The following is a 27,134-nucleotide window of genomic DNA, read 5'->3' on the forward strand; positions in this document are numbered from 1 at the left end:
CATCCTTGATGGGAGGCTGTGGTCCTAGGAGGAATATGGAGCAAATGCAGAGCAAACATGTGAGTGTTGTCTCCTCGCTCTCTGAAACTGTGATACATACTCAACGTCCTTTTCATCTTGTTTGTGACAGCAGAATGGACAAAAGATGTGGTTTCAGCACTGTGTTTGACAAACAAGGAGAATAGTATGAACAGAAACTGCATACATAGTAGAGACAGAATCATACAAAGAACTGGAAAGGCAAATATAGGAGCAGCTGCAAATTTTATCTTCTGTTTATTATGAAGCTCTGAGTTTCTTATAAAGTCTTCAAATGAAGATGATTACATTAAAGAGCGGGTCTTTGCACAACTAATTTATTGACACACTGCAATTCTTTGAGCAAAGTAGAGAACAAAAAGGATGTATGAAACTTAATCACAATCAGCTAATAAAACAGAAAGTTGAGGAATTTAAAAATATTTTTCATTTTCTTTATTTTTTTTCTAACTTCACTTTTGTGTAAAAACACATACAGATAAACATAAATAAATATCCACTATATGTATGTTTCTGGTTCCTTGCTACAAGAATCACTTTTATTTGAAAGCCACATCATGTGCCCACTCACAGTGGTGAGACTGCAACTAGGAAGCTGTGCACATCAGTACAATCACACCTTCTAACCTCTGGTCACACCCTCAGCCCTCAGCAGGCTTTATCGTTTCACATCTGCAAACTGCTCTTCCTGCCCAAGCTGAGGAGGTTATATGGAATAGCTAAGAGTCCACGTAGAATTTTAGTTTGAACCACTTTGCTGGGGAAACTGTCTTTTCTGGTTAGTTTCCCACCTGATATTACTTCTCTTCAGAGGCTAAAGGTTGACAGCTCTAAACTCCACACTTCTTAAAACAAAACAAAACAAACAAACAAAAAAAAAAATCAAAAAGAAAAAAAACCTTCTACTTTGAAATTTCCTGTGCCCCTAGTCACCTGATTGTCCTAGCATTTATAATCAGAGTTGTTCTAATACTCTCTTATTGTACCTACCCACACAGTGCTTAGGTATAGTGCTAGTGTGTCCTTCTGGTCCAGAAGCACTGAGAGCAAGGAAATCAGAAATACATTTTGGAAATTCAGTTAGAGTAATAAAGGGGCCTTTAAATGGTTTCAAATAGATATCTAAGCTCTTTCATATTGGGGAATGAAATCCATAACTAAACGTTTTTGCCTCTTCAGTCCCAGTCTACTCACTATATCATATGACAGAGAGAGGCTCTCCAACTCTGCTAATTCCTCTGTGGAGTCTATAGGCTCTTCTCATCCTTCTCACAGCATTCTTTCTTTTAAATTTAATTTTTTCCTGACACATGGTCTGATAAGAGTCGAGGATGGCCCAGAAATGCTTTGTAGCTGAGACAGGCCTGGCCTCCTGATTCTCCTCCATCCAATTTGTGAGTTCTTCGGTTACAGTATAAGCCACTTGATTCCAGCCCTCATATCGTTCTTTCACTTTGTGTATCTTTTATTTTGTTCAGATGTTTTATACTGGCTAGTTATCCAGTAAGTCTAGGAATTCACCTATTTAAACAATCAAAGGGAACTGTGGTGCGACTTGCACCTTAGCTCTTCAAAGTAACTCTCACACATTTTAAGTGAAGACACAGGTTTCTAATAGTTCAATATGCAAAAAATATTGTCTATTGTTCATATTCATGATAAAAATGTTCATATAGTGGACTGGACAGTTGGCTAAGCAGATCAGAGCACTGGCTGCTCTTCCCAAGGACTCAATTTTGATTCCCTGAACCCACACAGGGCCTAAGAACTATCTGTATTCTCAATTTCAGAATCTCTGACTTCATCTCTAGCATCGAGGAGTAATAAGCTCATTATCTGGTACACAGACATACATGCAGGCAAAACAACCATACATATGAAAAAAGTTTTTTTCAAAAACTGTTCACATATAGACCAGCTTGGCATTGCTTAAATACTTGCCTGTCTTCTTCACAGTACAAAGAGGCACAGAACATTGAGAGTTAAAAGAAAACTGAGTTAGTCTGAGATTATAGGAGAGCCTGGTGAACACATCATTTTCTCCAGTCTTTCTTGCTGTTCTCTGTTGTTGCATTGGGTGCACAGGGGTAATACGCTCAAGACTATATGTAAGAAGATGTGCATATGAGCATAGTGAAGAAACTTTTTAAGAGATCTACTGAAAAACTAAACATAATTCCTGAAAATATTGAATAATTTACCAAGGTGGAACCATAAAAGGAAAGTTTTAAAAAAGAACATTAATTTTAGTTTTATAAATTAACAGATAACTTCAAAATATTGAAAGACAAATTATCATTATAGAGTATCAATATGTGTAAGACACAAGTCAGAATACTTGGAGAAATAAAGACCTCACCCAATGGTGAATGAAGACACACCATGAGTTCAAACATTTGTTTCCTCTTTTGAGAATTCTTTGCTTGGACCTGTACCCTACTTTTAATTGAGTTGTTTTCTTTCTTTTTGAATATTTATTTATTTATTTATTTATTTATTTATTTTACAACCTAAACTCAGTTTCTCCTCCCTCCTTCCCAGTCCCTTTCTCCACTTCTCCTCTACCCCTCCATTTCTATTGAAAAGTAGGTAAGCCTCCCATGGATAACAAGAAAACATGGCATAGTAAGTTACCATAAACTCAATGTCTCCCCTTTTATTAAGACTGGGCAAATCAACCCAGTATGAGAAGTAGGGTCCCAAAAGCCAGTAAAAGAAACAGACCTTTCTCCCACTGTTAGGAATTCCACAAGAAGACCAAACAATACAATATATATGCAGAGGTCTTAGATCACTTCCATGCATGCTTCCTGATAGTTGGATTAGATTCGGTGAGCTCCTATAAATCCAATTTAGTTGATTCTGTTTTTATTGTGATGTCCTTGATCCATCTGGCCTCTATAATCACTCCCTCCTCTATTCATCAGGATTCCCCAGGATTGGCATAAAGTTTAACTATAGGTCTCTGCATCTATTTCCACAAGTTTACTGGATGAAGCCTTTCTGGTATCAAGTGGCATAAGCACCAATTCCAGCACATCTAATAGGCAGAATAGACTGCAGGTCAAAGATTATGTGGTTGGGTTGATGCTCAATCCTTCCCTTGCAAGTCTTGCCTGATCACAGGAGATCCCAGTTCAGGCTATGTTACGGGTAGGAGACTTAGCTGAGGTCATCTTTGTAGATTCCTGGGAATTTTCATTGCACCAGCTTTGTACACAACCCTGAAGAGCCTGCAACCTTCCAATTGGCTCTTTCAATACTTTCGTCCTGATCCCTTATGTTTCCATCCCCCTTGCCCCCAGCCACCCATGAAATCCCTTCTATTTCCCCTACCCAGGGAGAGATGATCAATGAATGCCCTTGAGTCCTTCTTGTTACTTACCATCTCTGAGTCTGTGGATTGTATCATAGTTATCTTTTACTTTTAGCTAATATCCACTTTCAAGTGAGTACTAACAATGTTTGTCTGCCATAAGTTCCTGTGTTGAAGTTTTGCTCATCAGGTACACAGTAGCAATGTGCTCAAATCTACAGGAAGTTCTGTTAACTCTCTTACCAGATCTCTGAAATCTGCCCCAGGAACAAATTCATGCTGCTCCTTAGGAGTGACTGTGTTCTCCAGAGTTGGCTGTTATGAAAACCATAGAGTTTCTTGCTCATGTTCTCCCTCCTTCTACTCCTCATTTGGACCTTAAGAGCTCAGTCCGTTGCTCCAAATTGGGTCTCTGTCTCTATCTCGATCCATCGCCAGATGGAGGTTCTAAGGTGATATGCAAGATATTCATCAGTATGGCTATAGGATAGGGTCATTTCAGGTTCCCTTTCCTCAGTTGCCCAAGGTACTAGCTGGGGACATATCCCTGGACACCTGCGAGCCCCTCTAGAGTCAAGTCTCCTGCCAACCCTAAGATGGCTCCCTGACAGTGGAACTGATCTATTGGGAGCTCAACAAGGCCAGCTGGACTGGGACTGAATAAGCATGGGATGAAACCGGACTCTCTGAACATGGCAGACAATGAAGGCTGATGAGAAGCCAAGGACAATGGCACTAGGTTTTGATCCTAATACATGAACTGGCTTTGTGGGAGCCTAGCCTGTTTGGATGCTCACCTTCCTGGACCTAGACAGAAGTGGGAGGACCTTGGACTTCCAGCAGGGCAGGGAATTTGGACTGCTTTTCAGTACCTAGAGGGAGGGGGAATGTAGTGGGGGGAGGGGGAGAGAAGTGGGAAGAAGAGGAGGGGAGTGGGGGGAGGGGGCAATGTGTGGGAGGAGGGGGAGGGAAATGGAAAATGGGGAGGAGGCAGAAATTTTAAGTAAAAAAGAATAAAATAAAGAAAAAAAATATAAATAAATAAATAAATAAATAAATAAATAAAAGAAAACCATAGAGGATTCTTCTCTACTTTTGGTTTTCTATCTTTACCATTTGATTTCTCCATTTTCCATATATTTCCATGTGGTTCCTTCATAGTGTCTCCTGCCACGTTGATGAGCAGATAGCGCTGCCAAGTTTTGTACCTCATACCTCCCAGATTGTGAGCCTAATGCATCTCTTTTCTTCATAAATCATTCAAACTTGGGTATTTTGTAACAACAATAATTTAAGTTGGTAAACTGCATTCATTGATTTCTCTTTTAACATCTTAAAATCTAAATTTATTTTAAAATTTTCTAGCTATTTAGAATGCCTTTTGACTACATTCATCCTCACCCCTTTGTCTCCTTCCCATCCTCTGTCAACACTTTTTCATTTCTAAATGTCTTTTTCTAATACTGGTATCTTTTTGTTTAGTTTTGTGCTTCACTGATTTATTTGTTTCTTCTCTGGAGTCCCTATATCTGGCCTTGCCTCTGGAAAAGTCAAAATCTTCTTCTAGCGTTGGAGACCACAGTATGGAGCCCAGGGAAGGAGATGCAGTCTAAGGCTGTTGGGCAGTGTTTTACCTGGGGTCTTCTTAATACTCTGACCTCTGGAAAAGCTGTCATGTATGGGAGCCCCAGGAAACATGCATTTTGGGATTGTTGGGTTGATCTTAAGGAGTGTTAGTGGATGGAGAGCACTATTTTACTTAGTTTATCTGGATCCCAGCTGGCTCCTTATAAAGCCCGACTTCTTAGAAAGTAGTAGGCTGGTATATGGAGCCCAGGGGTGGCAGTGCAGTCTGGGGTTGTTGGGCAGGCATAAAGAGATTAAATTGGGAGGTGGCCCGTACATACATGGGATCCCTAGGAACAACCTGGACTTCAGTAAAGCTGCTGACGCTGGGGTCCATAGATTTACCCTCTGCTCAGGTAAAACTTAGGTCTTCTTCTGTAGTTGTAGGCCAAGATATGGGAGTACACACTTATACAGCCACTTTGGAAATCAATACTGAAGTTCCTCAGAAAACCTGGAATCAAGCTACCTTAAGATCTTACTATTCCATTCTCAAGCATTTATCCAAAGGATGTCCAATCATACCAGAAGGAGACTTTCTCAACTATGTTCATAGCAGCTTTGTTTGTAATAGCAAGGATGTCTAAAACATCTCAATGACCCTCAATTAGGGAATAGATAAAGAAAATGTAGTACATTTATACAATAAAGTATTGCTCAACTGTTAAAAGCAATGGCATCAGAAAATCTGAAGGCAAATGGGTGGAATTAGAAAAAGTCTTCGTGAGTGAGGTAACCCAGACTGGGAAAAGATAAATATGGTATATGTTCAATCATAAGAAGAGATTAATTGTAAAATCAAGGATAACTGACCCTGAGAAACTAGGTAACAAAGAGTCTTCTTAAGGGGACACCCAGATCTCCCTGAGAAATGGAAATAGAAAAGGTGTCATGAATCCAATGCAGACGGATGAGTATTTGAACATAAAAATTCAGGTTTGGGGGCATAAATGGTGCAAGAACCAAAAAAGACTACCAGAAAGTTGGGCCATTTCATGGTCAGGCAAAAACCTGATGTGAGAGAAACTCCCGGGAATCTACAAAGATGACCTCAGCTAAGATTTTTAGGAGTTAGGTATAAGTAGCCTGCACTGGCCATCTCCTGTGAGCAGACCAGGCTTCAAGGGGAGGGAGTGGAAAATCAACCCAGTCCCATAACCTTTGGCCTGTAGTCTGCATCATGTCTTGGCTGTTCTGAGTTAAGTGTGTCCTGGAGACTGGGGTTTTTATTGTTGTAATGAAACATGATGACCAAAAAGAAAGTTGAAAGGACAATGTTTATTTCACTTACACTTCAGCATTGCTGTTCATCATCAAAGAAAGTCAGGACAAAATTGAAACCTGGCAGGAACCAGAAGTCAGAAGCTGATGCACAGGCCATGGAGAGGTGCTGCTTATTGGAAGTTTCCCATGGCTTGTTCAGCCTGCTTTCTTATAGAACATAGGACCATCAGTCCATGGGTCATACCAACTCTAAAGCACTGAGCCCTCTCTATTTGTAACTAATTAAGAGAAGTCTCTATAGGCTTGCCTACAGCCAGATCTTATTGAGGTACATTCTCAGTTGAGGTGATCTCCTCTCAGATAAGTCAAGCTTGTGTCAAAATGACATAAAACTAACCTGCACAATGGGTTGGGAAGATATGTACATGTTTATAAACTCATATTTCTAATGACTTACAGTGGTGACGTTTAATTACTTATATACTCCAAGGTCAAATTTGATATTTTTAATTAGTGCTAAAGGACATTACAAGTGAAAGCACAAATGTTAGTGAATGTGAGGAAATATCAATAGTGATATAAGCGAGAAAACTGACAATTATATATATGGAGTATGGAACAGATCATATACTAGGTCAATACTAAATTTCTTATGTTTTTATCATTTTAGTATGATGCTATTGTAGAAATAGCTTAGAAAATATTTATGGACAGTTTAGTATTATAATTACCACCATCATTATTATTATGCTTCATGAGACAGAGTTTTTCTGTAGCCCATGATGGCCTGAAGCATATGATATAGCCCAGATTGCATTCAAACTCAAGTACTTAAAAGATTATAATTCTGAGCCATGACATCCAGCTGGCCTCAAAGAATATTCCAGTATCTAGGGGATTTCAATTTATCAACAAATTGGTCAGACAGAATGATAAAGAGAGAGATGAAAGAGAGAAGAGGAGAGAGAAGGGAGGAGAGAGAGAAGAGAGAGGAAAGGGAGGGAGGGAGAGAAAGACGGAGCAAGCAAAATTACAAACACTAAGCAACCAACTGACAAATGATGTCAAAGCAGTGGAATATTGAAATGGTTTATCCTAGTGATGATGACTCACAAGTGTTATTTATCAAGGTTCTGCATTTGTTTTTGAGTGACATTCAGGAAACAAAGGAGTGATTCCTTAGGGTTTGGAACAAAGGGCATTCGTTCTCCAGACATAAGTTCTGTGTTTAGTATGAAGGAGGATGACTTGTGATGTGTTGTTAGATTTCAGCAAAAACATTCCTTTCTTTTCCAGCTCTTTGCCATATTTGCTCAGGTGAATGAGTCCTGTGGTTTAAACATTTAGTCATTAAGCTGTCACTAATCATCACAGGAAACCAACAAAGATGACAAAGTGTTCCACTTTTTACTTTCCCTTCATACTGCACACTGAATCAAGGATTCTATCCATTTTCTTTTCACAGATGCAGGGGTGTTTTGTAGCACAGTCATCTTCCTGTATTCCTCGAAAACTGAGACATGCACAGCCTCCATTTTTCCTTAATAATTTTAATTTCATCAAATCTCTATAAAGCAAAACATATAATGGTTAGTTATTAAAATATGAATCTTTTATTGGTGTATTTAATGATTTAGAAACTATGTTTATTGACCAAAATATAAAGAATATGGACTTAATTTAAGTATTTTGCTAAAAGTTCTTTTGTGATGGAGGAAGGTTTTAATCCCAATGCCTGGGAGGCAGAGACAGAAGGATCTCTGAGAGTTCAAGGACAGTCTGGTCTTCAGAGTTATTCCAGGACAAAGATATACAGAAAACCTGTCTCAAAAAGTAAAAATAAACAAAATAGAGTTAAAATGAAACGCACAAAGATGGAAAATACACAGAGAATTTTGATACTGTATGCTATTATGCTCTGTTCGAATTGTTTGAATGCTGAGGAAAGAGCAACAACTGCTAAAAGATATTTGTTTATAAACGCTGCTAAACTAATCCAAGATAGATATTTTGAAAATACCTTGACGTTAAAATTTGAATCTAAGGACATGATGCTTTGGAAAGGAGTTTCTTCTTTTGTTTTCACAGAGGATGAGACCCTGTCAATTGTTTCTATTCCAATGTGGTATGATAGACCACACCCTCCTGAAAGGTTGCTGTGAACACCTTCAAAAAATCACTTCATTCAACTGCTGACTGAGATGAATCTAGCACACAGGTTATACCATGAAAGACCTAAATAACAGCGCCCCCATTCAGCAGGAAGCAGTTTGGAGAGAAATAACTGTGCCCATGTTCCCAAGTATTGTTTATAAATGTTCTTTTACATTTAAAGGGGGAGATGATGTAGGTATGAATAATTTGCATTGCTATAGAATTTAAGGTCAATTTTGTTATATGTATATGTATTTCTGATACTGATTAAGGTATTGTGATTGTGTAGTTCATTTAAAAATGTAATGTATATAGGTTGTTAATAGATAATCATAATAGTCAAGTTTGTAGTCATGTTAGTTAAGATTTTCTAGATGTACATAGATATATTTTAGATAGGCATTCTTCATATCTTTCAAAGATTATAGAATATGGCATTTTAAGTGTTTTAATAACTTAGGGTTTTTCATGACAATGAGACATGTCTGTTCCTGGCAGCACCAATCTACTTCAAGAAGAAGATGGGCATCGAAGAGGCACCTTATGGAGTTTGATAGCCATTTGGGCAAGAAACTGCTCTTGCCTGGACTGGAGAGATGATCTTTCGGGGTTCCTGATTCATGAAAGAGTCTTGGAGACATTCTGCAGGACACAGCAGATAGTGACTGAACTGTCTTTGAAATTTCCTGCTTCATGGAAATGTCTGCTGGAAACTATGGGCCTGTAGCCCGAAGATGGATGCTCCAATGGTACAGAGAAACTTTGGGTGACTGTCAAGGCAGCGAGATGTCTCTGTCTCTGTCATTTCTAGAGTTTGAAAGTTGCTTATTTCTTGTTTGCTTAGGTAATATTGTATCTTTCTGGAGTCTTTGATGAAGTTGAAGAATAGTTAATTATAGTTATAGTTTTCCTTAGTTATGATAAAGATAAAATAGATGTAAATATTGTAATTTTTACTTGATAACTATTTTGTTATATGTAATTTTGCTATGTTAAAGTTAAAGCCTTCCTTTTTTGTTGTTGTTTAAACTGAAAAAGGGGAAATGATGGAGGAAGGTCATTGGTTAAAAAATAAACTGCTTGGCCCTCATAGGTTAGAACATAGGTGGGTGGAGTAAACAGAACAGAATGTGGGGAGGAAGAGGAAGTGAGCTCAGATGCCATTTCCTCTCCTCTCTGGGGCAGATGCCATGCCGCTGCTCTCCAGGGCAGACACAATGAAGCAAGCCGCCAGGTCAGACATGCTGAATCTTTCCCAGTAAGACTGATGCTACACAGATTATTAGAGATAGGTTGATTGGGATATGAGAATTTGCCAGTAAGGGCTAGAGCTAATCGGCCAAGCAGTGTTTAAAAGAATACAGCTTGTGTGTCATTATTTTGGGGCATAAACTAGCCAGGCGACCAGGAGCTGGGTCAGCAGGAACACAGCCCGCTGCTCCCACTACACTTTTGTTTTCTCTAAACTCATTTAAAAAATGTATTGGGCCAGTGATATACCTAAGTGAATGGAAATCATTACTACTAAACCTGACAATCTGATTTCAGACCTCAGATACAACATAGTGGAAAAAGAAAACTAAATCCTTCAACTGCCTTTTAACTACTGATGTGTTGTGACATGAGCACACACTTTTATACATTCATAAAAAGAAATAAGTATAATAAAAACAATAATGGTCTCTTGATTACAATTCAACTACTTATATATTCCACTCTGCTAATTTTTCATCTTCAAGTAAATATGATTCTTTTTGCAATAAACACATTTTAAAATAAAAAAATAAACGTGGAACACAGGACAAGGACCCATGGTTTCGACAACCCTGTGAGATTTCACAAGGGTAGGCTGATGAGAATCTGTGCAAAAGAATGTAAAACAGTGAATGACAGCTGTATAGGCTGAGATGTCAAAGGGATAAAGCTTCAACAAAAGTTTATCATTTTTTTGAGCCCTTCATTCAAGTTAGGTAAATATAGAGTATTTAGATTTATCAAAGGAACAGCAAAAGACATAAATTATGCTAATTGGTATTTGGGGCATAGACAGAATAGGTAAGATAAAGTATATAAATGAATATGCACATTAGTCAAGCATGAGGAATGATTATGGGTACAATCAATTAAGCATGTGTATTGAATGTTGGCAAAGAGGAAAAGACCCAAAAGACAGTAACTATTCACAAGATGCATATGGATCATCATGAGTTCTAAACTTACTTCCATAGTGATGCCCACTTCAACCTCTACCCAAGAAGCACAAGTTCATAGCTGCTTACTAGGTCCATTAGAAGCTGACATCGTAACAGGTGTCTACACTACTGCATTTTCACACTGGAGAAAATGCCTGTGGTGGTGAATGAAATCTTCTCACCAGCAGTCTGATGGGGGAGAGTCTTCTGTTTTGTGTTAATTTCGTTGGTTAAATAAAGAGACTGCCTTGGCCCTTTAATAGGACAGAAAATTAGGTAGACGGAGTAGACAGATAGAATGCTGGGAGAAAGAAGCCAAGTCAGTCAGTTGCCATGATTCTCCCACTCCAGACAGACGCACGTTAAGATCTTTCCTGGTAAGCCAGCTCATGGTGCTACACAGAATATTAGAAATGGGTTAGATCAATATGTAAGAGGTAGCCATTAAAAGGCTGGAACTAATGGGCCAGGCAGTGTTTAAAAGAATACAGTTTCCGTGTAATTATTTCGGGTAAAGTTAGCCGGGTGGCAGGAAGCGGCCTGCTGCTCCTATTACAACACCAGACTTTTAAACTGAATCCCCAAGTGTGACCTTAGTGCTCATATCACCTTCAGTTGAGAGTTCTGTAGCATAGTCAAGGTCTACAATGATGTTTTCACCTGAATGCAGGTGTCCTACCAGCCACTGATACCTCACAACAAATGTTTCCACCTGCCCATCTCTGACTCGGTATGGTGCTTTAAACAAAAAATAAATTCACTAACTCTATGGCCAACCCTGCTGAGAAGCAGCATCAGTTTGAGTGCTTGAGAGGGAGATGTAAAAAAAAAATGGGGCTAGCCTGTATGAAATGATACTTAAAATATCACCAAGGCCAGCTGGACTGGGACTGAGTAAGCATGGGATAAAACCGGACTCTCTGAAAATGGTGGACAATGAGGGCTGCTGAGAAGCCAAAGACAATGGCACTGTGTTTTGATCCTACTGCATGTACTGGCTTTGTGGGAGCCTACCGGTTTGGATGCTCACCTTCCTAGACCTGGATGGAGGGGGGAGGACCTTGGACTGCCCACAGGGCAGGGAACCCTAACTGCTCTTTGGACTGGAGAGGGAGACTGAGGGATGTGGGATGTGGGGGGAGGGGGAGGGAAAAAGGAGACGGTGGGGGGGGAGGCGGAAATTTTTTTTATTATTATTTTATTCTTTTTTAATTAAAATTTCCACCTGTCCTCGTTTCCCACTTCCCTCCCCCTCCTCCCAAATATTGCCCCCTCCCCCCACTCCCCTTTCCCTATCCCCATTCCTCTTCTCCTCCCCCCACTCCATTCCCCCTTCCTCTCGATACTGAAGAGCAGTCCAAATTCCCTGCCCTGCGGGAAGACCAAGGTCCTCCCACTTCTATCTAGGTCCAGGAAGGTGAGCATCCAAACAGGCTAAGCTCCCACAAAGCCAGTTCATGTATTAGGATCGAAACCTAGTGCCATTGTCCTTAGTTTCTCATCAGCCTTCATTGTCTGCCATGTTCAGAGAGTCCAGTTTCAACCCATGCTTATTCAGTCCCAGTTGAGCTGGCCTTGGTGGGCTCCCAATAAATCAGTTCCACTGTCACAGTGGGTGGGTGCATGCCTCGTGGTCCTGATTTCCTTGCTCATGTTCTCCCTCCTTTTGCTCCTCATTTGGACCTTAAGAGCTTAGACCTTTGCTCCAAATTGAGTCTCTGTCTCTATCTCGATCCATCGCCAGATGAAGGTTCCGCAAGGTCCCAGATTTTTGCCCGGCAATCTTGTCTACTTCCCCTATCCAGGCGGATGACTATATGATTTTCTTTGGGTTCACTTTCTTATTTAGCTTCTCTAGAATCACAAATTATATGCTCAATGTCCTTTATTTGTGGCTAGAAACCAATTATGAGTGAGTACATCCCATGTTCCTCTTTTTTTTAATAAAAAAAATTTAATGAAAAAAATTGAAAAAAATTAAAGTCTCCTACAGATTTAGAAAAAATATATAAAAACAAAAAATAATAAAAGCAAAAATATTCTGTGTTCTTTGAATATATTATAAAATCTTTTAAGAGTGTCTGTATCCTGGCGACCTCTGTGACAACCTGCCTGAGAGTGTACTTGGAGAAGAGAGAAATTTAATTTCCTGTATATATGTAAATTAGCTTTCCACTTTTGCATGATCATGTTTAAGTAGAAGAGAGCCAGACCTGTCATGTTCCCAGACAGGGAATGAAATATTCCTGATACAGTTACCAATGTGAATATCATGCTTCAGATAGTTTTGTTTCTGTGGAAGAAGAAACTCAGTAAATAAAACAAAGGAAATTACATCATGAGCAAAAGCCAGCAGAAACAGTACATTAAACCCATAGAACTTCAGAAACTATGATTACCAACTAACACATGTGAAATAAGAATAGTTGATATCTTTCCAGAGAAAAAGGAACATACAGAGTCACACCTGTCCACAGTTCCATCACCTGAGAGATGAAGGCAAAAACATTAGGAGTCCAAGTCCAGCATGGGAAAATGAATCTCTATCTAAAACCAACAAAATCAATATAAATTTAAATGATACCAAAGGCAATTAAAACATAATTATCTCCTCCTTTGCTGCTGGGAGTGCTAACTTGTACAACCACTTAGGATATCAACATGGTTCTTTCTCAGAAAATGGATAATTGATCTACATCAAGAGCTAGTTATGCTTCTCTTGGGCTTATACACAAAGCATAATCCTTCCTACCACAAAGAATGCTGTATACTACCAAATAGGGCATTTTCACTTACATTCATAGTGGCTTTATTTATAATAGCTGGAAACTGAAAATAGCATAGACATCCATCACAAAAAGAATGGATAGAGAAAATGTGGTAAATTTTCACAGTGGAGTAGTATGGAGCTGTTAAAAACTAGGACATCAGTAAACATTTCACAAAATGAATGGAACTTGAAAAGATCATTCAGAGTGAGATAACCCAGATCCAGAAAGAAACATGGTATGCACTGACATATAGGCGGAGTTTAGCCATAAATGAAAAGATGACTATGCTTCAATACACAGATTCATGAAGTTAAGTAACAAGAAGGGCTCAAATTCATGGGTTTGCACAACAAATCATACTGTGAATGGGAAATAGAATAGTCATTATGGGTGGATTGGGGTAAGTGAGCATGGGAATAGGAGTGATCAGGTTTGGTGAAGATGTCAGAAGAGAATACTGAAAAAGACAACTGGAATGAGGGTCATTTGTGGTCTGAGTTAGAAACCTAGTGCAATGGAATCAATGAGGGTGACCTTATCCAGAATTTCTAGCTATGGGGGATACAGAGTCTGAACAGGCTATTTCCTATAACTAGGCAAGACATTTAGTGGAGGGATTCAGACCTCATCCCAATCATGTAACCTCTGATCTACAATTTGCACTGCATATAAGAGATACTAGGGTAAAGGTGATGCAGAAGAAATGGGAATGGACAGTCAATGACTGGTTGAGTGTGAGGCTCATGCCATGAGAGGGATCCTACCCTAATATGCCTAATATGAATGACAAAAAACGTCAGTGAAATGATTCCTATTGATATTCTGCTATACTCATAGATGGTTGCCTAGATCAATTGTCACTGGGTTCAGCAATAGATGGAAATGTGCAGAGACACACAGCCAAACCTCAGGCAAACCTTTGGGGTATTCTGTGGAAGAGGGGAGGAATGATTGTGAGCATCAAAGGCACCAAGGATACCATAAGAAACCCACAGAATCAACTGCACTGTGCTGATAGGGACTCACATAGACTGAACCAAAAAGTAGGGAGCCTGCATGGGAGTGACCTAGGTCCTCTGTATATGTGCAACAGTTGTGTGGCTTGGTCTTCTTATGTGTCTTCTAACAGTGAAAGCACGGCTTTTGTCTGACTATGTTACATGTCTTTGGGAACTGAATGCTGTGGGACAACGGTCTGTACCTTGTCACATGTATTTTAATAAAACACTTATTGTCCAGTAGCAAGGCAGGAAGTATAGACTGGGTGGCCAGGCAGAAAGTAGAGGTGGTACAATTAGAACAGGAGAATTCAGGGAAGAGGAAAAGAGGCATCTGCAGTCTTCATCCAGATACAGTGGAAGCAAGATGAGAACAACTCACTGGTGATTGTATCAAGCCATGTGTTTAATATAGACAAGAATAATGGGTCAAATTAAGATATAAGAATAAGTAAATAAGAACCCTGAGCTATTAGGCCATTTAGTAGACCTCTGTGTATTTCCTTGGGACTGATCGACTGCAGGACCAGGTGGGACAGAAACGTTTGTCAACAAATGGTGTCCATGTGGACAACAAAATCCACTTAAAACTTGAGAGAGCTTGTGAAGTAATTCTAGGCACAAAAGTGCAGAGTTATGTATGGCTTCTTAGTAGCAGCATTTTCTCCAGTGGGCTCTGTTTGCAGGAAGAAGTGTGTCTCATTTTAGAAAGGCTTCCTGACACAGCTTTAGCTGCAAAAACTTACAGCCCTTTTCAGAGGCCCCACCATGAAACACTTAAGTGGTATTAATGAATAGCTGACTGCATGCTTTTTGGTGCTGGCTGAGACCTTGAAATTCCATAGAGCTGTAATAAACATGGCTCTAGTTGGTATCTCTTCCATGAGGCTAGACTCTCAGAAAGCTAAGGAATGGGGTAGATCCAACCATCAGAGCCACAGCTTTAATTGTAACCATATTGATTAGAAAATTAGGTACTTATGTGGTCAGAAAAAGAGAGTTGTACAGTAAACATAGATTCAGAAGAAGAAAACTTCCAAATGGTTTACCGTGTGTTTAAAAATATATGTAGGTTTGGAAAAGAAAGAAAAAGAATGAAGCCTTATAATAAAAAAAAAAGAGAGAGAGAGAGAGTAGTTCAGTATGGTGGCACACACCTTTAATCCCAACACTTGGGAGGGAAGCAGAGGCAGGCAGATCTCTGTGAGTTCAAGGTGTGGTGGCACACACCTTTAATCCCAGCACTTGGGAGGCAGATGGACAGGCATATCTCTGTGAGTTTAATGACAGCCTAGTATACAGAGTGAGTTCCAGTACAGTCAAAGATACATGGAGAAACCCTGTCTCAAAAAGACAAAAATTAAAAATAAAAGTAATAGAGTTTAAAATAAAGCCACATAAAGATGAAAAATACACAGAGAGTCTGGATACTGTATGTTATTGTGCTGTCTTTAAATTGTTTGATGGCTGAGGAAGGAGCAAAACCTGCTAAAAGATATTTGATTATAAATGCTGCTGGATTTATCCAACATATATATTTTGAAAATGCCTTGACTTCAAAATTTAAGTCAAAAAGTATGTTACTTCGGAGAAGAGGTTTCACTTTTGTTTCTCTAGGAAATGAGAAGGTGTGGATTCATTCTGGGCTAAGAAAAATCAGGTTTGATCAAGGGAGACCCCCTGAAGAATCTCCAATAGGAGTAGACAGTTCAGATGATCCAACATTTTATAGGACATCTGTTGCATTTTCCTCTGAGATCTGCATCCAGAACTTTTTCAAGACTGATGGCTGAGATGATCAAGCCTCACAGAATTCAGGACTTGAACATAATTCAAATGTTTCTTTTATGTCTCCATAAGATTATCAGTGCTCCCAAACAGCAGGAAGAATTCTTCAAAACAATGCCCACATTCCCAAAATATAGATTATGAATGTTTATCTTGATTGCAAGTTGTTGTGTATAATGGTCAGTAGGAAATCTAAACAGAGGAGATTTCATTCAGTGTTCTCTTTTTTTATTTTAAGGGGGAGAGAGTGCTGTGGGACAATGGTATGTAACCTGTCACGTGTATTTTAATAAAACACTGATTGGACAGTAGCCAGGCAGGAAGTACACGTGGGGCAACCAGGCAGGAAGTAGAGGTGGGGTGATGAGGACAGGAGAATTCAGGGAAAAAGACAGGAGCAGTCCATAGTCATCATCCAGATGCAGAGAAAGCAAGATGAGAACACCTCACTGATAAAGGCACAAAGCCACATGGCTAACACATACAAGAATAATGGGCCAATTTAAAATTTAAAAATTATTTATTAAGAAGCTTGAGCTAATAGTCCAACCAGTTTATAATTAATGTAGTAGACCTGTGTGCATTTCTTTGGTATTAAAGGGCTGCAGGACCAGGTGGGACAGTAACTTTTGCCCACACTTGACAGACATTTCCTTTGGGCCCACCACTCCCCAACAATGAAACAAAGACTTATCAATTATGGCAGCTCAGCTGAAAGTTTAGGCTTGTTTCTAAATAGCTCTTATAACTTAAATTAATACTTTAACATTCAATGCATTGCCATGTGACTCATGCCTCTACTTCTCATCCTGCATGTCTGTTCAATCTCTTTCTGTTGGCAATTCCTTGCTTCTCCTCCCTTCTTACCAGTGTCCTCTCTTTCTGGGGATCCTGCCTAGCTGTTGGCCACTCAGTTTTTTTTTTTATTGAATCAGTAATATCCACACATCTTCACAGTATACAAAAAGAGGGACCCTTTCCTCATACTGGGTTGCCCCATCCAGCCTCAATTGGAAAGGAGATGCCTACATGGGAGGAGCACTGCCCTTTTAAGAGGAGAAAGGAGCAGGATTAGATTAGAGCATGGAAGAGAAAGGGAGGTGGGAGAGGGACTGAAAGGAGATGAGGGAGGCAAGGAAGACTGTACCTGTACTGGAAGAAAATGGTCAATTTATTAGAATTATTTTATTCATTTATTTTTGCTTTTTTAAGGCAGGCTTTTCTGTGTAACAGCTCTGGCTGCTAATTTGTGGACAAGATTGATCTTAAACTCACAGAGATATGCTTGTGTCTACCACCAAGTGCTGCGATTAAAGGCATGCACCACCACCACTGTCAAAAAATATTTTAAAATAGAAAAAAAGGCAACCATCAAAAATAAAACAGTATTTTCTGTTTTTGCATTTTGGATGGTCACATTGTAAGAATTGGATAATAAACACTGTGTTTTAAATACATACACATACATATAGATGTATACACATACATACATACATATGTTTTCCAATGTTATTTGAGGACAAACACAGAATTCCCATGAGAAAAATTTTAGTATTAGTATGTCTAAAACCATCAATAAGCATGAGGAATGGATATATGTGAAATGCAAATAGAGGGATGAATTCTGAGGATTAAAAGATCAAATGACAATAGCACTGGGGGATAAAAAGGAGATGAGGATAAATGGTGTATTATCTGAAGCTAAGGATCTATAAAAGAACTTACAGACCATTATTAGGTAATAAACTTGTGTTTGGACAACACAAAGCAGGTTTTTTTTTTTTTTTTTTTTTTTTCTTAGGTGGTTTGGGTTTTTGTTTGTTTTTGTGTGTCTTTGTATATATATTTAAACAGTTTTGTCTGATTGCGCGTTTTCTTTGATTTGATTATCATTTTTGTTTTTGTTTTTGGAGAGCAAAGGAAAGAACTTGATTTTAGATGGGCAGGGAGGTGAGAAGAATGTGGGATTGTTAGGTGTTGGGAAAGTTGATCACAATATAGTCAATTGAAAATTAAAATATAACTGAAAAAATTGAAGCACAAAAATATAAGTTATTAAGTGAAAATCAAAGTATAAAGCAGGGGATACACCCAGGGAAATTACAGGTCAGAGAGACCACAGAGGTCACCAAAAAACACAGCATTGTGACATGGCCCTTGGTTAACTCTCCTAACTACATGGTAAAATCTGTTAGCTGAAGACAGCACACACTTTGTTTTCAGAACATAGAGAAATCAATTTCAAATCAACCAGGAAACATCTTCACTTGGGCTGATTTTCAAAGGGTGACAAAGTGCTGCTGGAAGAGAAAAGATATGAACAATCTTACCCAGCACATAATCTAGCATGCTACAATACTGGCCTGCGAGGCAAGATGTACCCAGTGGTACCATTATAATGGCATAACTGACTGCTTTCCTATTGGAGTTGAGATATTTTACTACACGAGGGATAATGTTTGGTATTGTAATCCAAATCAAAAACCCATGATTGTAGAAGTCAAGGGCTCTAGGGTGGAACCTGATACAATTATTTTGTTAAGTGGACATGTAGCTAACTGTTTTCCACCTTGGTCAGGGAAGCTTCTTTTGCAGCAGTCAGTAATCTGTACAGAGCCATGGAAGTAGTCAAAGATCAGAACAGAAGAGAAAATGTGTTTAGCATTATGGGGACATAGCCATCAACTTCTTCCTACTCAAAACCACCTCAAGTCTCTGGGAACAACAGGGCAGAGGAAGTTGAAAATATATGAGAGCCATCTGCTGCTCTGTGTAATCCTGCCATCTGGACATGACAAGGCTTTCTCACTCACAAACTCATAGCAGCTGTGGTTATCTATGTGAGACGTGAACAAGATCAAACTGGCCAAAATTACAGCATGGATGAGGAGGACCTTCTATATTTTAATGAGTCACTGTTGTTAGGTGGCAGCTGCTGGAAATGGTAGATATATTTCTTATTGTTTTGGCCAGGTATCCTTGCTCCAGTGAATGGCCATTAAATGTGTACCAGGGTACAGTAAGAGGAAGCTTGAGCTGGCAAGTGGGGGATAGATATAATGATATTTCATTTTGTATATATATAAGAGATTTTTAAGAAATATTATTTATAAAGAAAATCAATAAAGAGTTTTCTGCCAGGTCAGAAATGAACAAGCTCAGAGCTTATAGACTAAAGCACCTTGAAATCTAAAGTAGATATGTATACATATAAATATATATGTATATATATTTCTATATTTATAAATTAAAAATTATATAAGCTAACCACAGAAACAAGTCATGAATGTTTAAGATACTCACACTCACTGTATCTTTAATGAAGATCAAATCACATCACATTATCTTAAGCTTTGTTTTCTTGTGCTCTGTGCATCTTACAACACACAATCCTGAGCTGCGTTTAGTATTACATTACTGTCCATCAGCTCCTACACATTTCTATTCCCTGTTTAATACTTGCTCAGATACTGCCTTCTGCTTCTTTCCCTTACCCCTGAGCTTCATAGAAAATGAGAAAAATCATGTATAATGAGAAAAAAGCCTTTGAACACAATCCTCCCAACTCTGGCAACAGTGTTAGAGGGTGATGGTTCAGGAAACTCACAGCTTAGATGTGCCATTGTCAATCCATTGCCATTTGTCTTTGCTTATTTGATAAGATAATCCAATCCAGGAAGTGTTTGTAGTAAGCTGGAACTTTAGAAACTTCTGTAATGATAATAAAAATTTATCTTAGAATAAAAATTTTCTCTGTTTGATGAGAAAAGAAAAGCTATAGCAGGTCTCAACTATTCTTATGTCAGTTCTCTTCTGTCCTGTCCTCCAGTCCTCCAGTTCTTCCAAGTTTAATTTTAAAGTGATTTCTCATGCTATACCAGAACCAGTCAGTTACATAAGTTATTTAACATGAAGCATCAAATGTCTAGAGATACTACTTTCATGAAAAGATTTACATCTGTGATTCTCAGAGAAAGGGTCAGTGTGAAAGACTGGCCTTGAACTCACAATCTCCCTGCTTCAAACTCTTAGACATACATTGCATATCCAGCTCCTTAGGTAAGTCTGACACGCTATGAAATTATTCAAATTTATATTTCAGAAGACTATGGAGGCGTGAGTGAACTCCATATTCAAACCAAATTCATTAAAATAAAAAATCTTGTGAAAAGCTGTTCATTATCCTCCATGTTCTAGTGAGGAAGCTATGATATTATTCAGATCTGAAAGTGACAGAACATGAAAAAGTGGGAGGTATGTAGAAGAAATTAGTGTGACTTACATGTGACATATGTAGACATGATAGCTAATAAAATTACTGAATATATTTTAGGGAATGATTTTAAATTTGTCTATGTTTAATGAATCAAATGTAAAATTATATTATTACTTCACATAAAAATTCATTTTATGCTGTAATTATTCAGCATGTATTAAATTGGTGGAGTATTATTCATCAAGTTCTAAATGAAAAAGGTTTCAAGATGACCATTCCATCATTATTCTAGAAAAAGACCCTCTATGTATTTGAAGAGATTTCTTTCTTTGTTTGATTTTTGATTTTTTTTTTTTGGATTTTTGAGACAGGTTTTTACTCTAACTTTGAATCCTATCCTGAACTTGCTCTTGTAGATCAGGTTGGCTTTGAACTCACAGAGATCTTCCCGCCTCTGCCTCCTGAGTACTGGGATCAAAGGCAGGAGCCACTACCACCTGACTTTGAAAAGATTTCTATAGTGAAAATGTAAACATCTAATGTCAGTATCTTGGCCAGTAGTTTTCCTTTAATACTCATTTCTAAAGAGAGATAACTTTTTATGGAACATTAGAATATCATGAGGTAAATACTATGGTCAGATTCAGTGAAAATTCCATGGTTCTCATATAATCTCCATTTTTGCAGATTGGCCTAGATGTCAGTTACTTTCTCCACTGCCATCTAATTACTCATCTCAGACAGCCTCACTTCTGGGTTCCAAAGAGCAAGCCCACGACGGTTGCCTTCCCGGGTGTAGCTGGCCCTCTATGGAGACACATAACTGTCAGTCACAGAATGTGCTGTAATAAAATAATAACTTCATCAGGGAAAACATGCTTCTCTGAGTGACTCTCCTCCAAACTAATGAAAAATGAAGGAGTTTGCAAAGACAACTGTCTTTTTAGTAGTGTCTCCTCATATCAGACCTTGTGTCCTGGCAACTAATCTAGAAGCAGGAGGGGTATACTGAGAGACGCTTAATGCAGTTTTTGCTCTAATTACAGTCAATCATATTTAATCCTTGAAGGTCTTTCTTTCTATAAACCTGCCTGGGGTCAACATGTCACTATCCAAGATTTAGAAACAAAGTCTAAGAGAATAAATGGACACGTTAAGAGTCTACAGTACCAGTTCATCATCATCATCTATCTTCAAAAGGGATAAGCTGCAGTCCTGGCAGGTTTTTATACAGTCCTTCCAGCTTTTATTGTCCATGATTAAATAACATTTTATACCACAGCAGAACAAGTGTGCTTCAGCATGTTTGTCTACAATAGAGAAAAAATTTTGAAAATTCTTAATTTCGGGTATTCTATTATTAGAACAATGTATTTATTACACATCTATTACTAAGATCTCACAGCTCTCAGAAATTAAGATTCTGGAATGCTGAGTGAACACTCTACACCAATGCTCTATGCAGCACTGTGTTTAATAGAAATGTGAATATAATTTAAGTGCTCATTATGGGTGGATCAGTAGAGAAAGTGTTGCATGTAGACACAAAGGAATACTATCTTTTCTTGAAAGGGAAGTAAATCCAGCTGGGCACGGCTTATGCCCATGAGCCCATCTCTACATAGGCTGAGGCAAGAAGTTCACCTCCAGTTTGAGGTCAGCCTTGGTTAAGCAGTGAATTCCAGGGCAGCCTTGGTTATCCAGTATATTCCAAGTGAACTTTGGTTATACAATGAAACCATCTCTAACGCCTAGCACCTCACAACACCTATGAGTCTCCCAGATGACTCCTGACTGCTGCTCATTTAGTGTCAGGACACAGCATCTGCTGTGAGAAGATTCATTATGAATGAAACTGCAGAATCTTTGCAATATCCTCCCTTTCTCAGATGTCTACAAGAAAGTCTGTCAGAGAAGCGTGGGTGAATTTGAAGATAGAATGCAAAGTGAAACAAACCGGGGCCAGAACCATGCTTTTTGATTCCACTTAGATGAGGTTTCTAACACAGTTCAGCTCTAAGAAGCAGAGGTTTGTAAGATCCCAGGGGTCAGAGGGATGGGAAATGAGTACTCGGTGCTCAGATGCCATTACATGTAGGATGCAATGGAGATCTGCAGCATTGCACTGTGCTCACAGTGGCCCACATGCTATTATGCATGTACAGCTGTGCTGTGGTCTATGTTAGATGCTTTTACCTTAATAGAATTAAGAGACATATAAGGAAGATTTTGATGGCGATTTTATGTTCTTCTGCCTTCAGTGGTACACTCACATGCCCAAAGTGCCAAATTTGAATACATAAAAACATGTGTGGTTTCTATAGCTATATTTCAATGCCATTTATTTGTTTGCTCTGGTGGTGTGGATACCCTCTCTCTATTAATAAATCTTTATGTCCAACTCCTGTTTTCCTATGCAGAGGTAACATCACTGTGTAGTTCAGGCTTCCTTGGAATTTACTGGACACCAAGATTGTCCTCAAATTTTCAGTCATCTTTCCTTTGTGCTCTAATCACAAGCATTGCAGAATTGTTTTACCACTTAGAGGTGACAGTTATTTTATTCTAATACAATAATACAAAACATTTTTCATGAGTCTCGAATGTCTCAATGATTATGTTTGGAACTTTATTTTCATTTATTTTACTTAATTTATTCATTTATATTTTAAATTTACCAGTTTTAAAGATATTATTAGTCTTTGAATAGTGAAGATTGTCAACCCCTGCTATCAAACAAGTGAGGTCATATGCAAGAGTTTTCTGTGAACACTAATTCTGAAAAAAATACTCTATAATTAATGGTAAATTGTGTCAATTATTGCTAACCAGTCACGATGCAAGAAAAGATTCCTTGTAACATTAGATATTTTCATCCTTGTGTCACTGACAAATATACACCAGTGTGAGCACCATGGTGAAGCTCTCATGCGCACTGCAGGGATGACACCCTGGTCACAAGGAGGCCAACTTTCTGATACCAAAGCAGAAGGAAAACAAACATACAGACAATTATTTTTATGACTGTATCCACGTAAATGTTCTAAGTCAATATCAGTCTTGGAATTTGGAAAACACACTCTTACTGGAAACTCCCACATTTTGTTAACCACAAAAGGGGGACCCATTTTGTTCACACATGAAAACAACCTGAATTCTCAGCTGTGCTGGTTTGAGCTTCCTTTCCTGAGAGTGGTAGGAGACAGAACAGTCACTGAGTTTTAGAAACTGTAAGATGTTCTTAATTCAAACAGGGATTTCTGGGGTCCCAAACCCTACAGGATATAAGGAAACCCAACCATTAACCCACACATCACCAGGATTGTAACCTGATAACTGGACTTCAAATCTTCTGTAGAAGAATCAATACAGAACAATGCAATTCCTTATTCAAGAACTGCTCCTTACCTGTGTACTTTCCATAATCTAAAGCAACCTTAGTTTTCCCACAACATCTGTTATGTTCCTCCTGATTTTTGCAGTCTTCAATCTCTGGTGGCTTATTTGTCCATGTTTTATTAAAGAAGCTGGTATTTTGTACAGTGCTTTGATCAAGGTTGTTTTGACATTTCATTAGCTCATATTTATCTTGAAAAACTAAAATTAAAAAAGATATAACTCAAAATGTTATTAATACTAAATATTGAAATTTAAGATATAAGAAAAGGCCTCATGTTGATAACATGTATCATTACTTCAATTGCTATTTTGACATTTTAAAAAATAACATCTCAATTGACTCACTAAAGATATGGAAACACCAATTTCTTTCAGAAACTTCAGTGTATATTAAATGATAAATCAGAATTAAATTATGGTGGAAGCATATTACCTTCCAATCCCTTCGATTTTTTCTGCATAAAACTTACAAATAAATATTTAACTAATGAACTCAGTCAACTTTTAACATACTGAAAATGTAAAATAAGAAACATATAGATATGGCAGAATTCTCAAAGCACCAGATGGGAAATATGATATCCTTGTGTTTAGGTATATTTTAACACTGCCTGGGAGTTATTTTTCCAAAGATGTGAAGGAATCAAACAGGACTGAAGTTTTAACATCTACGTACACATCTCATTTTCTTACACAATCATGTTTTCAGTATTGACAGAGGAAAAAAGAAAGCCATCATTTCCTTTGTATAGCTGTTTCTCACAGATTGTTTGCCTAAGATTCACAGTCATCTGAGCTCAGAAGGCAGACTATCACCAAGTTTTCAGAATGAACATTACCACTATTGAGAAAGTACAAAAGCTCTCAACAGCCCCCAAATTAATGAAAGAGATGTATAGAGAAAGGGACACTGTAGTGTGCCAGGCATAAAAAACATCCTATGTCCAGAGTTATGTGGCACATCCCCTGATTATAGTCAGCACAATGGACAGAGTGTGTTGACTGTATAGTTAGTGTTTGAAGTTATTGTTTAGGAAGAAAGGCAAAGAAGATGTATGCCAGTTACTCACTGAGTGTCACCAGTACTGCCACTGTCACCAGCAGAATGAAACAAAGGATTCCGAGAGGTATCACAATGAAGTGCCAGGGTGCTGACGATTCTTAAATCAACAAAACAAAGCAAAAAAGTCATCATTGTGAAAACAACATATCCCAATACTGATAACAATTTTGTGTAGCATGGAAACAAGGGAATATTGGTCTCTAAATATTTTATAGAAATCCATCAGACAAACTGACTGAACACTTGCATTCAAAATTCTAACTTTCTACCTAAACGTACATATTGCAGAAATCCTACATGTGTAAAGCTTCACTGAATTTTAAACCTTTTTAAAATATTTGATCTTACATTCTCAATCTTCTTAACTCCGCCTAGAAATAGCTGGATGGCAGGCATGTGCCCCTCACCAAGTACTACAGGATCAAAAGTGCATCCTTCAGAAAGCATTGGGGACACAGACACAATCCAAGTAGAAGATGATAAACTGGAGCATGCAGTCCACCAAGGGAGCACAACTGAGGATGCGGAGGAAGGGAAGAGGGGTGAATGTTTTTGAGAACTGTAGGGAACCATGTTGGTTCTGGAGCTGACCTGTATACAGGTACATTCTTGAAAGGGACAAAAGTTAACCCTCTCTATTTTTTTTTTCTGTAAGTTCTATTTTCTCTAGATAATACAAAACATCTTCATTTATCTGAGGTGTTGGGAATCTGAAAGTCAAGCCTCCTATTATCACCATGTCAAATAAGTTAAGTTTGCAACTGAGAGTTTATTTGTGACATTATATACAGAGTGAAGAGAAAAACAGAATAGAATTTTTTTAATTAATAAGCTTATAACTCCTTTGACATTTTCAAAAACACATAATGCAGTTTAGTCAGCTTCACCCTCACTACTCTCTCTCTCTCTCATCCCGTCTCTTCCTCTGCCACTTCTTTCCAGGGAAAAGACTCCCTCAACTGATGAACTAAGTTTGTTGCTTCATTATATTAAAGGTGGTGAATGTTTAGACAATTAAAACATCCTTTGCTAGAGTAAAAGTATCGTTTCTAATGCATATTTTGTATTTCCTTGAGATTTAATTTCTCTAGAACATCTTGGGTTTCTTAAGACTCTACTGTTACTTTTAAAGGTTCTAGAATTGTTCTTTCCAAGACTAAAAATAAAAACATATCTTAATTGTTTCTCAAATTTGATAGATTATATATACTTCTCCCTTTTCCATTCTCATAACTGTTTCCTTCCAGTCTCCCATTGTTCTAATTTGCCCATCGGACTTGCTTTTGTTACTAGCTAACAACTGGAAATAGGATTATTGCTAAGCGGTGGTGGCACACACCTTTAATCCCAGGACTCAGGATGGAGAGACAGGTGGATCTCTGAGTTTGAGGCCAGCCTGTTCTACAGACTATGTTTTAGGAGAGACAAGGCTACACAGAGAAACCTTGCACTGAAAAAAAAAAAACCTAACTAAATAAATAAACCAATAAAATGAAACAGACTTTTGCCAGACTTGATTGTGCATGCCTTTAATTCAAACACTTGGGAGACAGAGGCAGACAGTTCAGTTTGATCTCAAGGCCAGCCTGATCTATAAAGTGAAGTCTAGAACAGTTAAAACTATTAAGCAGGGAAATCCCATTTCAAAAAAAAAAAAAAAAAACAAGCAACAACAACCACAGCAACAAAAGTAGGATTATTGTTTTTAATGTCAGCCAGTAGGATATTATTGTCAAAATTAGAAGTTTGTGTTGAATTAAGAACAGGTAAATTAAATGCTTAAAACACTTACCTCTATGGCCAGCTTCTCTGGATCTTTGTGTCTCATCAGGCCTTCTTCGGTTCTGCAACTCTGAAGACCTATGGAATCTCACAGTTGTGTAAGTGATCTCCTTGTCAGTCATCTTGGGAATATATGAAGTGTGGACTATGTACAAATTTGATCTTGAAAGATTTACAAAGAACAAGTTAAAATATCCCCCTTCAGGAAAATACCTGGATCTGATGCTGCAGTGCAATAGGAAAGGATGGTGTCTAATTAGTTAACTTAATGATCCAAACAACCTAAATCACATGGACTGGTCCTGATTTCCACTAGAGATGAGAATCCTTTGTGGATTTCTGTCATTTATACATCTAATGGCCGCAGGAGTTTTTATTAGGAAATACAGAAAAATTAAAAATTTACTAACAAGTCATTGTAATATTGACACAGTACATATATAAAAATGTTACACAAAATCGGTACTACCACAAATTATTGAAATGCCTTTAAACTACCAATTAAAATAAGAAAATTCAAGGCTTTCTGAATAAATAAAAATCTTTGCTTTAAAATTATTTACATG

At 38.1% G+C, this 27,134-nt stretch overlaps 1 pseudogene; it reads right to left on the reverse strand.

Moving 5' to 3' along the window:
• LOC130885239 (killer cell lectin-like receptor 2) overlaps positions 1-26,690 on the reverse strand; it is a 43,279-nt pseudogene extending 16,589 nt beyond the window's left edge.
• Positions 26,691-27,134: the final 444 nt, after the last annotated feature.

This window comes from Chionomys nivalis, chromosome 1, assembly GCF_950005125.1.
Source record: "Chionomys nivalis chromosome 1, mChiNiv1.1, whole genome shotgun sequence".
In the NCBI taxonomy this organism is placed as follows: Eukaryota; Metazoa; Chordata; class Mammalia; order Rodentia; family Cricetidae; genus Chionomys; species Chionomys nivalis.